The following is a 14,517-nucleotide window of genomic DNA, read 5'->3' as shown; positions in this document are numbered from 1 at the left end:
GGTTATTTGCACATCTCTGAATTCCGGGGAGCCCATACTAGCATGTGAATTACAGGGCATTTCTCAATTAGACGTCTTTTTTACACACTCTCTTATATTTGGAAGGAAAAAATGTAGAGAAAGACAAGGGGCAATAACACTTGTTTTGCTATTCTATGTTCCCCCAAGTCTCCCGATAAAAATGAAACCTCACTTGTGTGGGTAGGCCTAGCGCCCGCGACAGGAAATGCCCCAAAACACAGCATGGACACATCACATTTTATGACAGAAAACATAGGTGTTTTTTGCAAAGTGCCTACCTGTAGATTTTGGCCTCTAGCTCAGCCGGCACATAGGGAAACCAACCAAACCTGTGCATTTTTTAAAACTAGAGACCTAGGGGAATCCAAGATGGGGTAACTTGTAGGGCTCTGACCAGGTTCTGTTACCCAGAATCCTTTGCAAACCTCAAAATTTGGCTAAAAAAACATGTTTTCCTCACATTTCGGTGACAGAAAGTTCTGGAATCTGAGAGGAGCCACAAATTTCCTTCCACCCAGCGTTCCCCCAAGTCTCCCGATAAAAATGATACCTCACTTGTGTGGGTAGGCCTAGCGCCCGCGACAGGAAATGCTCCAAAACACAACATGGACACATCAAAATTTTTGACAGAAAACAGAGGTGTTTTTTGCAAAGTGCCTACCTGTAGATTTTGGTCTCTAGCTCAGCCGGCACATAGGGAAACCTACCAAACCTGTGCATTTTTTTAAACTAGAGACCTAGGGGAATCCAAGATGGGGTGACTTGTGGGGCTCTGACCAGGTTCTGTTACCCAGAATCCTTTGCAAACCTCAAAATTTGGCTAACAAAACACATTTTCCTCATATTTCGGTGACAGAAAGTTCTGGAATCTGAGAGGAGCCACAAATGTTCTTCCACCCAGGACTCCCCCAAGTCTCCCGATAACAATGATACCTCACTTGTGTGGGTAGGCCTAGCGCCCACGAAATGAAATGGCCCATAACACAACGTGGACACATCACATTTTTTCACAGAAAACAGAGGTGTTTTTTATAATGTGCCTACCTGTGGATTTTGGCCTCTAGCTCAGCCGGCCCCAGGGGGGGCAGAAATGGCCTAAAATAATTATGCCCCCCCATCCCCCTGGGGGCGACCGTTGCCCACGGGGTCTCTCCCCTTGCGTGACATTGGGGAAAAAAAAAACATCCCCAGTGTCTAGTGGTTTCTGCCCCCCTTGGGGACAGATTGACCTAAAATCGGCCGATCTGCCCCCAAGGGGGGCAGAAATGGTCTAAATACAATTTGCCCCCCAGGGGAGCGACCCTTGCCTAATGGGTCGCTCCCCATCTCTAAAAAAAAAAAAAAAAAAAAAAAAAAAACACTAAAAAAATATTTGTCCTGCCGCCTAGAGGTTTCTGCCCCCCCCCCGGGCGCAGATCAGCCTAATAACAATAGGCCAAAATGGCCTAAAATAGATTTGCCCCCACACCCCCCAACCCCCTGGGGAGCGACCCTTGCCTACAGGGTCACTCCCCTTGCGTGACATTGGCGGAAAAAGAAAATCCCCGGTGCCTAGTGGTTTCTGCCCCCCTTGGGGGCAGATTGACCTAAAATCGGCCGATCTGCCCCGAAGGGGGGCAGAAATGATCTAAATACAATTTTCCCCCCAGGGGAGCAACCCTTGCCTAATGGGTCGCTCCCCATCTCTAAAAAAAAAAAACAACAAAAAAAAAAACACAAAAAAAATATTTGTCCTGGCGCCTAGAGGTTTCTGCACCCCCCCGGGCGCAGATCAGCCTAATAACAATAGGCCAAAATGGCCTAAAATAGATTTGTCCCCCCACCCCCCAACCCCCTGGGGAGCGACCCTTGCCTATGGGGTCACTCCCCTTTTCGTGACATTGGCGGAAAAAGAAAATCCCCTGTGCCTAGTGGTTTCTGCCCCCCTTGGGGGCAGATTGACCTAAAATCGGCTGATCTGCCTCCAAGGGGGGCAGAAATGGTCTAAATACACACAAAAACAATTTTCCCTGGCGCCTAGAGGTTTCTGCACACCCTGGGGGCAGATCGGCCTAATAACAATAGGCCGATCTGCCCCCGGGGGGGGCAGAAATAGCCTAAAATAGATTTGCCTCCCCACCCCCCCAATCCCTCCCACGGGAGCGACCCTTGCCTACGGGGTCGCTCCCCTTGCGTGACATTGGCGCAAATAAAAAAATCCCCGGTGCCTAGATGTTTCTGCCCCCTTGGGGGCAGATTGACCTAAAATCGGCCGATCTGCCCCCAGGGGGGGCAGAAATAGCCTAAAATAGATTTGCCTCCCCACCCCCCCAATCCCTCCCACGGGAGCGACCCTTGCCTAAGGGGTCGCTCCCCACCTGTGAAAAAACAAAACAAAAACAAAAAAAACTAAAACAAATGATCCCTGGTGCCTAGAGGTTTCTGCCCCCCCCCTAGGGGCAGATCGGCCTAATAATAGGCCGATCTGCCCCCGGGGGGGGCAGAAAAGGCCTTCCAAAAAAATGCACCCCCTGGGAGCGACCCTTGCCCAAGGGGTCGCTTCCTTATGCCAGTTTCTAATAAAAAAGGAAATATACCTGGTGTCTAGTGGGCGTTTCAAAAGCCGGATTCCTTGCAATCCGGCTTTTGAAACGCTCAGAGAGACTTCAAAGGGAAGGAAATTCCTTGCCTTCCCTTTGAAGCCTCTCTGGCCTCCTCCACGTGATCGAAAGAGAAAAATCGCGCTGGAAGCTCAGCTTGGAGGAGGCCCTCTGTGATTGTCAGCGCGTGATGCGTGCTGACGTCACGGGGGGTGGCGGGGTTCGGGGTTTTTAGGGGAAGGGCTTCCCCTTCCATCCACCACCATTAGCCCATGGGGGGAGCGCTAGCGCTACCCCCAGTTCCTGGGTGCAGGACGAGGTGATCTTGTCCAAGGCACCATAGGGGTTAAAGGAAGGCCTGCCTTTGCTGGCTGCTTTAAAGTTAAAGTTAAACCCAAATTCGACTTTGGGTTTAAATGTACTTCCAAAGTCTTACACTACCTTATTTTTTATTATAATTCCCTCCTAAGGTGTGGCATAGGTGCCCCCAGAGTTGGGGGCAGTGTAATTATAAGCAGGGACCTAATAAAAGATGTTTTATAAGACCTGGTGAGGGAAAAATGGCTACATTTGTTTTCCCCCATTGTAGTGAAATAAAGTCTCAAAAGGAGCTAAATATTTCAAGTTTGGCATCAAACATATCGTTAAACTAAATCCAACAACTTCTGATTGTTGAATTTAATATATTTAACTCAGGGAAAGAGTTTTAGAACTGTATTTGAAAGTTACCAGTTTCAGCTCTGTAGTGCCCTTGTCTGATTGGTCAACCTCTGGCAGCCTGGCCAGGCTGCTTTGATGAGGTGTGAAGTGACATGGGCTGAACGTAAAAGGAGTGCTTGGGGGAGGAGAACTGCCTCAGCAGAGGGTGTAACAGGATTGGGGGAGAGCAGCCAAATTGCTCCAAAGGAGGGAAGCACTTTTGGGCCTGCAAGTGGACCGTTCCCATTTCCTGCAAAACCAGACAGCCAGGTGCCCCTGATTAGATTAGGAGAGGGCTGGAAAGGAGGGTGTTAAGGGAAACCTAGCCACACCAGTGGGTGTGCTCAGCCAGACCTGAACTCTGAGATTGAATTTCTGCCATTTTGAATTTTTGAAGAATGTTGCTCCCTGGGATTGATTTTTGCCAAACTTCCTAGGAAGTGGTCCTCCAAGAGGGTGGCGGCCTGTCTGTGATTGGACGGTTGACACGCCTGCTTTTCACCCGAGGAGCAAGGATAAATATGACAGAGCTGCACCCACACTTCAGATCCCTACCAGGAACAAAGACAAGAAGAAGAAGGATTGCCCTGCTGGACCCCTGACCTGCACTTGGACACTGCACTCTGAAGGACTGTACCAGCTGCACACTTTGGCTTCACCCCAAAACAGAAATTTGCCTGTCTTCAACTGGTTCAAGAAGGGACTCCCTATTTGCTATAGGTAGAAGATAGCTGACCAAAGTCCCCTGCATCAAGCCCTGAAGAAACTGACCAGCTGACCAGTTGTCATTTTTGGATTTGAACCAGGTGCATTCTGGGAGTTGAAGTTCTAACTCTCAAGGAGCAACTCAGAGCTTCTGGAACCTTGGGATGAGTTGTGGACTCCTAAAGGACCTTTAGAGACTTTCTGAAAGAAGATCTAGAAGTTTGGAGAACATTTTGAAAAAAAGCTCCATAAGTGGACCAACCCGATGCCGTGAGGAAAGCTGGCTTACGTCGACCGCGACCCGGCCTGACTTGCAGGTTTGTCCCACTGAAAAGCTCTGGACCCCCAGACTTCAAGGATTTCACAGAGGGCTCTTGGAAAGGCAATCTGATGATGTTGACACGAAATTGGCTTGCTTTAGAGGGTTGTCCGACGTCAGAGAGAGAAAGCTCCAAAAACTTTTCAAGGTGCAAACGTAAGGTCCAAACGTAAAAAGTTGGCTGAGGCTTCCAGCACAGCGTATCCGCAGAGAGCTCCATGGAGGTTGGATTCAATTTCCAGTTTGGCCTGGACAAAGATTTCCATCATGAAAAATCAACTAAGTCCGAAAGTAGAATTCTTCACCGAGGACTCCTGCAACACGTATCCGAAGAGGACTCCAGGGAGGTTGGATCCGACTTGCGACTTCGTCCTGATGAAGAAAATCTTCAAGAAAAAGACTAAGTCAGAAGGTAAACCTTTGACCGAGGCCTCACGCTCACTGTAGCCGAGCAGGGCTACAGGTCGGCCTCAAATTTTCGACTTTGCACCAGTCAAGTGCGACCAGATGTCCAGAGTGACGCTTTTGTTTTTTCTAAGCACTAGAAAACATTTAGGCCCTCATTTTAACCGAGGTACCGCCGTGCTGAGGACCACCAGTGCAGGCGGTTTTCCGCACAGCGTATTATGACTGCTGGCAGCCCTCCGTCCTTTTTTGGACAGAGAGCCGCCAGCAGCCATACTGGCGATCGGCGGGGAAGTGGAGGCTGCTCCACCTCCACTGCCACGTCATTAGAACACCTCCCACCGAATCACAACCCAGGATTCGGTGTAGCGGTGTTCTGGTGACGGGGAGCTGGTGGCGGAGCTGCCCCCACGGATCCCGTTCCCCCCAGGAGGATCACCGGACCAGGGAAGGAGATCGTCCATTAGGGGATGGGGTGAGGGGGTGTTGTGTGTTGTGTGCGTGCATGGGAGTGTGAGTGTGAGTGTGTAGAGGGGGTGTGTGAGCGCGTGTATGCATGCGGAGGGGTGTTGTTTGTTTCAAAATGTGTGCATGTCTGTCTGTTTGTATGTCTGTGAGTATGTGTGCGTGTATGTCTGTATGTATGTGTGCGTGTATGACTGTGTGTGTGTCTGTTGGTATGTTTGTTGGTATGTGTGTGGGTATGTGTAATAGTAGTGTCTGTGTGCGTGTGGGGGTGAGGAGGGGGGTCCTGCCACCTTTGAGGGGTGGTAGGGGGGTTGGGAGTTGGGGGGGGAGGACTCTGGGGAGGGGGAGCGGGGTGGGAGTGACCCCTATCAGTGCCAGTGTAGGAATTACCTGGCACTGATAGTGCCTACCGCCATGGATTTCGTGGTGGTACAGAACCCCATGAAATCCATGGCGGTAAGTGGGGTCGTGATACCACCAGCGGTGTTGTGACAGCCGCTGGTCTGGAGACCGAAGTCTCCAGCACAGCGGTCGTTACCACCCTGGCGGTCGGAGTGGAGAAGTGGAGGTTTAGCATGGCGGTCACCGCCATGCTTGAAATGCCATTTATTTCCGCCGGCCTGTTGGCGGTATCACCGCCATTTCCCCATCGACCGCCAGGGTTGTAATGAGGGCCTTAATCTTTAAAAATTCATATATCTGTTCCCTTTATTGGATTTTTGTTGTTTTAGTGTCATTTTAAAGAACAAATATATAATTTATTTTATAAAATTGGAGTTGGATTTTAATTAAGTTTTGTGTTTTACTTATTTACTGTTTTGTGATTTTTAAATGTTTTAAACACCTGTCCCCTCATTTCTTAACACATATTAAAAGGCTCTTAGAAGGACACAGACAGGCACTCTTGATAGAATAATTAAAGGTTACATGTACTTTGTTAGGACTTTGATCACGGCATCCCATTATACCAGTATGATCATTAGTTTTGTAAAAAGGAACATAAAATGTTCTACAATATCTGTTAATGGTACAAAGACAATAGTACTCAAAATGTCATGTCTTATTGTCTAAAGTCGACTTCAGAAATTTCTTACTGACTCACAGGTAAACAACTTGTGTACATATGTTCCCTTTGAAGAGCCACTGACAAACATTCTTCAGTTACATCATAATTATTCATCATAATTAAGAAGACATACTGTACATCTTAGTTCAAGTTGGGTGAATAAAAAATAATATGAAAACGTGAATTTCATATCCTGATCCACAGAATGAGAATGTGAAGTCACTTAACGTATCCCACATGAATGGCATCACCAAATGTGTCATTTGTATCAGCCTAGTGACTTTTCCACCTGGCAAATATAGCTACACAGGCAGGTCTGTGGGCCTGCCTGGGTTTGCTTCCCTCCCCTGGGTTTGCTTCCCTCCAAACGTAGGTGCATATCCAGCAATTTCATCGGTATTTGGATTTGCATACTTTTGTAGGTAGTATTCCAGAGAGAAAAATCACCTGCATTTACTCCTGTCAAAGTCAGAGGTAAGTGCGTTTGAAGAGTTCTAACCAAAAGCAAACGTTCCATTTTCATAGAGGGTTTAATGAAAAGGTTTCCTCCACATAGTAAAATGATTTTCCTCATTGAAAAAAACAAAAAAAGAGAGTTGCAAACATCGATTGATAGTCCCATCCAGTTTTACCCTGCAGAGGTTTTCACATGGTAAACATTCTACATCTGTGAATGCTTTAGTTGTGAGAATTTAAATTGATCTTTAATTGGCATCGATTTTCAGGAGTTTTCTGTAAAAGTCTGACATTTGGTCTAAATGTTCAAGTAATCCTATCGAAGAAAGTCATTTAGCTTCTCATCCTCGGGTTTATGAACCAGCCATTAAGGACAAAATAAGGAGAAGATGGGGTAATGAAAAGCATAATGCAAAGTATAATGTCCTTGATTACGAGTATAGGTACTATTTATCACACCTGATAGAGAATGCTACCACAGGTTATGCAATTAATTGGGTGCAATAAATAGCACCTATTATGAGCTTGTTGGGAATAACATGCAGATTTTGATGTTTAACACACCATAATCTGAATGATATGGTAAATGAATCTGCCAGTTTCGACCTGCCAAACTGTAATGAAAGTTGAAGTATTTATAAAATCTGATATTTACGGACAAGTTAAATACCTTCGTAATTTCGGCCAGTGCATAAACAGGAGTTTACACGTTGGATGGAATACACCAAACAACTCGTAATCAGGCCCATTGTGTATTACTCTCCACTTAAACATTTCACCCACTTTTTCCATATTTCTTTGGCCGAGGGCAAATGTAGGTCTTCTTCCTATATGAAACATGTTTTGGTTTTATACCTCTCCTTGTCAAAATGCCTCAATCCAGCTAATATAGTAGACTAGAGGCTCTTGGTGCATAGTGTAGTCCAAGCAATACAGAGATAATGAGTTTCTGGTAGCAGTCTATATTTAAAATTACTGTTCTTTGTATTAAAACAAACACTTTCATTTATGTTTTAAATTAGGGCAGAAATGTAATTTGAAGTTCTAATACTTTTTTAAGTGACAATAACAATTGTCCATCCACCTGAATTTAACTCTACTGTTACAGCAAATCAAACAGTTGCAACCCTAATGTTATGACATGTACTCACTAGAATATTCTCATAAAAGAGATCTAATCCCAAAGAAGAAATATCCATTGAGTTATAACTTGTGAATGGAGATGAAATAATCATCATTTTTATGTGGTGTTGGTATAAATTCAAGGACACTCAAGGCCCCTATTTCAAGTATTAAAATGTCTCTGGCTTGTAAAGAATCATCAGTGAAGTCCTGAAAAGAGAACATGAAGGCCTTTAAGAGGAGTCAGGGTTAAATCTCTACCCACAGAGCCCTTATGGTGCAATAGGAGCATGAAAGTTAGTAGTTAATACTTCCTCCCTTGTTACAGGTGTTGTTACTGGCTAGCTTGCACTCTATTCAATAAGGGTGATGCGGAGAGCGCCGGAAGCGCCGAAAGCCCCAGAAGCTGAGTAGGAGAGGAGCGGGGTGAGCACAGCCATCGGCTGTGCCAGGGCACTGAGCACAGCAAGCAAGGACGCCAATAATTCCCGGGAGGAGGTGCAGGACGCTGGCAGGAAGGCAAGCAAAACAAGGAACTGAGTCGGGTGAGTGGTAGGGAAGGAAATAAAAGTTAAGTGCCGCTCTAACCCGCGTCTGCTACACGCTTGTGCTGTGCCACCCCCGCCCTGGCCCTCTAATATGCCGTGCTACTGCCGTGCTAGTACTGCTGTGCTAGTGTTTTATCCAATTAATTCAGTATCATTTAACAAAATCTATATATCCATCAACCACTGACCAACAAGTGGAACTATAATGCTACCAAAACGCTACAATAACGTTTTAAAAAAGAAATAAATACATTAAAATCAGTACAAGCAGCCCTTGGACAGCCCCTCTTAGCCCCCCCAGCACCCTCAGCACCACTCCGCAGTGTGCTGATTTCCCGAACTTCCCTCTTTCCTCTTCCTTTGGAAGCGTTTAGGGGTGAGAAAGAGGAGGAGGTTGAGATACGAAGGAGGTCAGCAGGGGTGTAAATGGGGGTGTGACACAGGAGGAAGAGGCAGGTGGCCAGGAGGCCAGGAGCCGAGAAAAGGACAGAAAGGACAAGGCCAGTGGCAAGAGGCCTAAACAGGAACATAGCACAGCCATAAATACATAAAAATACAGTGAAAACAGGACAGTCTTGGCAGTATCAGCAGTTTTGGTACAGCACTTGGTGAGTGTGGCAAGTCGTAGGTGAATGCTGCCAAGGGAGAGTTCAGGCCACCACAAAAGCGACCCGGCTAGGTCAGGGTGCGGCTTGTGGGAAGCCATTGAAACCCGCACACTGTACTTAAGTACCTAGCCAGCAAGTTCCACTGGATTTCTAGGCGGAGAACAGGACTGTGCGTGCTCGTGCCCCTCATTGGCTGAGGTGTGGCAGCGCAATTTTTTTTTTTTTACCAATCTTAATGCTCAAGATCATCCTCACTGGGAACCCTGGGAGTCAACCAAGCTCTCTAGTGGCCTGCAGAATTTCCAAGAGCATACCTAGGAGGATCCAGTAGCTGTTGAGGAAAAGTGCGCATGCTTGTGCCCCTCAATCCCTGAGGTGTGGCGGCGCGTCTATAAAACAAATGTGAAGAAAAACCATAAGGCTGGTGAAAATGCCATCTGGGAAAGAAAGGGCCTTTCAGCCACAAACAAAGAGGAGCAAAAAGATCCATATTTCAACAGAAAAATGGAAAGGAAAAACAAAGTCCGAGTATCAGTCCATAATCTCCCCAATATCCCCCTTCTTTCAAATGTTTGAGAAAACAGTGAACAGTCCCCATAAATGTAACTTTCTGAAGGAACCTGTGGACGCAATTCTTTCTATACCTAATGGCTCTCCGAATCTATCCGACCCTATCTCCCCATAAAAAGTGAAAGATGTCTGCTATACGAACAAAGTGATATAAGTGGGCTTAAGGAGGAAGGGGTGGCTGAGAAATCTGCCTTTGATAATACAACAAAGTCAATGGAAAACATAATTAAAGAAAATGTCTGGGGTTCGATTAGCGACTTAGAACTTTTGACCCTAAGGTCATCATCACCGTCCCCAGTCGCCTCCACCTGTCCAGCCCTAAAAACTCTGATTGACCATCCTCAACTAGGCTTTAAACCTCCTCTTGAGGTAAATGTAGTTATAAAAAGAGGTATGGACTCTATGCAAAGTCTCTCTGGTATGGGGTCACTGGAGGCCTGCCAAATGCGAAAGGAGAACCACTTTTCAGAAACTAGTCATACTTCGAACAATAATAAAAAAACAGGGTCCCTAAATTGTAACCCTAGTTCTCCAACACGCAGGCAACTAGAATTCATTTCCTCCTTACACGCCCTTAAAGGTTCCCAGACTGAAGAGACGGGAGAAATTCCACATGAAATGCAGGCATCTACTTCTAATACTCAATCAGCTATTCCCGGCCTTGATGTTAGATCGCCAAATGCCTCTCAAATATCAAAAACACAAATAAATGAACTCGAAGATATGGAACTAATGAAGGTAAACCTTCCAACTACACAAATTATTCCAACTAATCTGGATCAAAACACAGTATGGGATATCTTCTTTAAGACCTCGCAACTGATTCTTGACGCTTTGTCATATTAGTCGTCAAAAATGGATGTCCAGGTGTACCTGCTAAATGGCATGGCAAAATCAGTCTCAGGGATATATCAGAAGTTGGCAAACCTAAACAACTTGATAAAGTGAGCACAAAATGTTGAAGAGTTGACAAAAACAGATTGTACCTGTGAGCCCTTAATTAACAAACTGGCCACACTCCCAGAGGCCTTAAATCTAATGATAACAGATCTAAAAGTGAATCTAAATAAAATAAAATCCGTAGAACAAGAATCCCCAAAGTGGTGTGAGTTGGGGAATGAAAAAGTAAATATGGGCAGTCCAGCTACTCTCTGTCCTGAGACAAAAAACGATAACAAATTTGTTTTTTTGGAAGAACGAGGTGTGGTCGGGGGCAATCTCTGAGGAAAAGGTATGTCTACTGAAATCCTCTCAGGAAAGGGATAGTGGCCAATCTGAGTCCCAAATACCTGATAACGTCCCCCCCCAAATCAGTGTTCAATTCAGTACACTCAGAAAAGCTGGCCACCAAAAGGCAAAAGAAAAAGCAACGGAAAGCAAGGAACAAAAAAAGGGACTTTGTAATGGACTCCACTATCATAAAGATGATCTCCTCACTCCCTAAAGACATAAGTAATGGGATGTACATGTGTCATAAATCTAGTATAAACAAGACGCACAGTCCAACGGTCGACAAATTGTTCCCATTATCCAATGGAGCATAAAATAAAAAAGGACAGACAGGATCTAACAAACCAAAAGGGAACAGATCAAGCCAAGCAGATATCCCAAAATATAAAATTATACCAAAGGGAGTCCAAAACTGAAGAGAATATTACTCCAGAAACTCATATTAAGTTTTTGGAGGAAGAAGTAATACATTTTGCAGCTATAAATCCTGATTGTGCTGAAAAACAAAGGGCTAGAATGACTCCACTCCAGGCAGAAAAAGGAAATGGGTCAGGCATTAGACATCTGGAAACAGTGAGACCAGGGGCAAAGGAAATTCCAGATCACTCTCTGAGATAGAGCCCATAATTAGATCAGATGCAAGACTAAAGGTATCAAATACAGGAAGGCTGGATAGAGAATTTTCGACAGGATTCCAGAAAATAGAACCTAAAGGAATAGCCCCATTGGGAGAGAAAGACCATTGTACAAGAAGTCCAAAGAATAGTCCTCGCTCAGATTGTAAGAAATTGATTCTGGAACCACAGTATCAGTCTAGGGGCCCCTTTGATATCTTAAGGGAATATTTTAAAAGTCCTACAAGTTATTCCAGCCATAAAAGATATAGAATCTACTGATATTGACTCCATGGAATTCCTGCCAGGGGCAAAGAGAAATGAAGGGAAAACAAATGAATCAACTCTGGTTACCTGGAATTCATCACTAATGGCTAAAAGAGTCATAAAAGAAAAAAGCTTTTTCACAAGATGTGGAATTAGAGTTAGTATACCCGAAAAAATAGGGTGGCCAGACCTATTAGAGGCCCAAAAACATAAAACCAAATCAAATGGAACAAAAGGCCCAAATCAACCCTTTTCAGTCCTTAGATCTGCAATTGGGAATGAATGCCCATATGACCAACAAATAGGGCACAAAATATCCTACGGTCACCCCCTACAGGATTTAGGGTGGCTGTCGGCAGCACTCCATAAAAACAATAGTCAGTGACTTCAGACTAACTCGACACAATCTGGCTTGGTAACTCCATGTGACAAATCTCTCCAGGTGTGCTCTTGGAATATAAATGGGATTAGATCAAATATTCAACAAAAAGACCTTACTAGTTTACTACATTTTATAAATTATTCTCTTACAGGAGACCTGGGCTACCAATCCATTTACAATTGATGGATTTATGGACTACTTCTCCAATGTAATCAGGGAAAAAGATTTGTTCACCGAGGGGGAATTTAGCAATTTTTATTTCAGTTGGATTAAACATAAAATTCACATGGGTATATGAGGAAAATTAAGACTTTTTGATAGTAAAAATTGATGGATGGAACAAGGAGCTTAGGAGCCCACTTTTGCTAATAAATGTCTATATCCATCCTGACGTACGCTCCAGAATACTTACATCCTCTAAACTAATAGACATAATTTTAACTGGCTATCAGGACTTAAGATCCCCAGAGTTTTTAGTAGCTGGAGACTTTAATATGAAACTACTAAACCCCTTTGAAAGGGAAGCCCACATTATGCTGCAAGATCTGCAGTGTGCAGTGCTGCAACAGTGCCTGGGAACTTTATGGATAGCCAAACCTGATACAAAGGCACTCTGCCTAGTAAAAGACCTTGAAGGCCCTGGACTCTGACTCTTAAATGGGAGGTTTTCACAAGACACTCCGCCGGCAGTCACATGCTGTGCAACTGGAACCCAAGTAACACTTGATTACACCGTGGCCTCCTTGTCCCTGTTTTCTTTAGTCACCAAGTATAACATTATAAAGACAAAAAAGAGTGACCATGGTCAACAATGTCTCCTATTTGGCTGTGGCTTTCCTATATTTAATCTTGCTCTTACTGCACAAAGTAATGTTATTACCTCAAACTATAAGAAACTTCGATGGAATGACAAATCAATGGAATCGATGTGTAACCTCTCGTCTGCGATTCTTGAACAATGCCATAATGATATATTTTGTGATCTATTAATTGTATGTTCAACGTTTCTGGATAAATTTGCAGTTGGACTTCTTACAGATACACAACAAAAAACTCACTGGAATCGGGGGCGAGGAAAAATGAAAAAGTGGATACAAATTACAGCACACATGATCAAATTAAGAAGGCAATGGAATGGTCTTCTAAGGTTGTATAAGAAAAACCCAATGAACTGTCAGATTAAGGATGACTCAAAAAACACCAACAATTTATATCGAAAACAAATATGGACCCATAAACTGCAGAACACTCATGACTTTTGTGGAAATGGCTCTATTCCTGAGCAAAAAAACAAACTCACAGGACTTTTGGAGAAAGGTCAACAGATTGAATAAGGCCCCACTGACTTTAACCAGTTCAAATATCTCGGAGTCGTCATGGGCCAAATACCTAGCTTACCATTTCGGTGGACATGATGGAAAAAATGAACATGTGAATACAAGCAAACTATGCCCAGAAAGAACAACACTAATTCCCCAAACTGCCAAAAATGAATCCGCATATTTAGGGGGTCATTCTGACCCTGGCGGTCGGCGGTGAAGCGGCGGTAAGACCGCCAACAGGCTGGCGGTCTTTTTTCATGTATTCTGACCATGGCGGTTACCGCCATGGTCAGCCGCCGCTTCACCGTTCCGACCGCCACGGCGGGAACGACCGCCGGGCTGAAGACCTGGGTCTCCAGCCCGGCGGTCGTCACATACCGCCGGCGGTATTCCAACCCGCCTGACCCCGGCTTACCGCCATGGATTTCATGCGGTTGGGGACCGCCATGCGATCCATGGCGGTAAGCACTATCAGTGCCAGGGAATCCCTTCCCTGGCACTGATAGGGGTCTCCCCCACCCCCAACCCCCACCCTGACTCCCTCCCCTACCCCCCCCACCACCCCTGCCACCCCCAAAAGGTTGCAGGACCCCCGTCCACCACCCCGATCCCCAACATATACACACACATACACACATACAGGCACGCATTCATGCACATACACACACCCCCCCGCATTCATGCACGCATTCATGCACATACACATACACCCCCGCATTCATGCACGCATTCATGCACATACACACACCCCCCTGCATTCATGCACATACACACCCCCCCGCATTCATGCACGCATTCATGCACATACACACACCCCCCGCATTCATGCACGCATTCACACGCCCCCTCAATATACACACATGCACACCCCCATGCACGCACACAACTCACAACACCCCCCCCACCCCCCTTCCCTAGCGGACGATCACCTTACCTGTTCCTGGTGATCCTCCGGGAGGTAACGGGCAGCTCCGCCGACACCGACACGCCAACAGAACACCGCCACAGCGAATCACAGGTCGTGATTCGCTGGGTGGTGTTCTGTTGGCGTGGCAGTGGAGGTGGAGCTACCTCTACTTCCCCGCCTGCCGCCAGTATGGCTGTTGGCGGCTCTTCGTCCGGAAACGGGCGGAGCG

The sequence above is a fragment of the Pleurodeles waltl genome, chromosome 7 (genome assembly GCF_031143425.1).
Source record: "Pleurodeles waltl isolate 20211129_DDA chromosome 7, aPleWal1.hap1.20221129, whole genome shotgun sequence".
Classification (NCBI taxonomy): Eukaryota; Metazoa; Chordata; class Amphibia; order Caudata; family Salamandridae; genus Pleurodeles; species Pleurodeles waltl.
The sequence above is the reverse complement of the archived record's forward strand: the minus strand, read 5'-3'. Positions refer to the sequence as shown.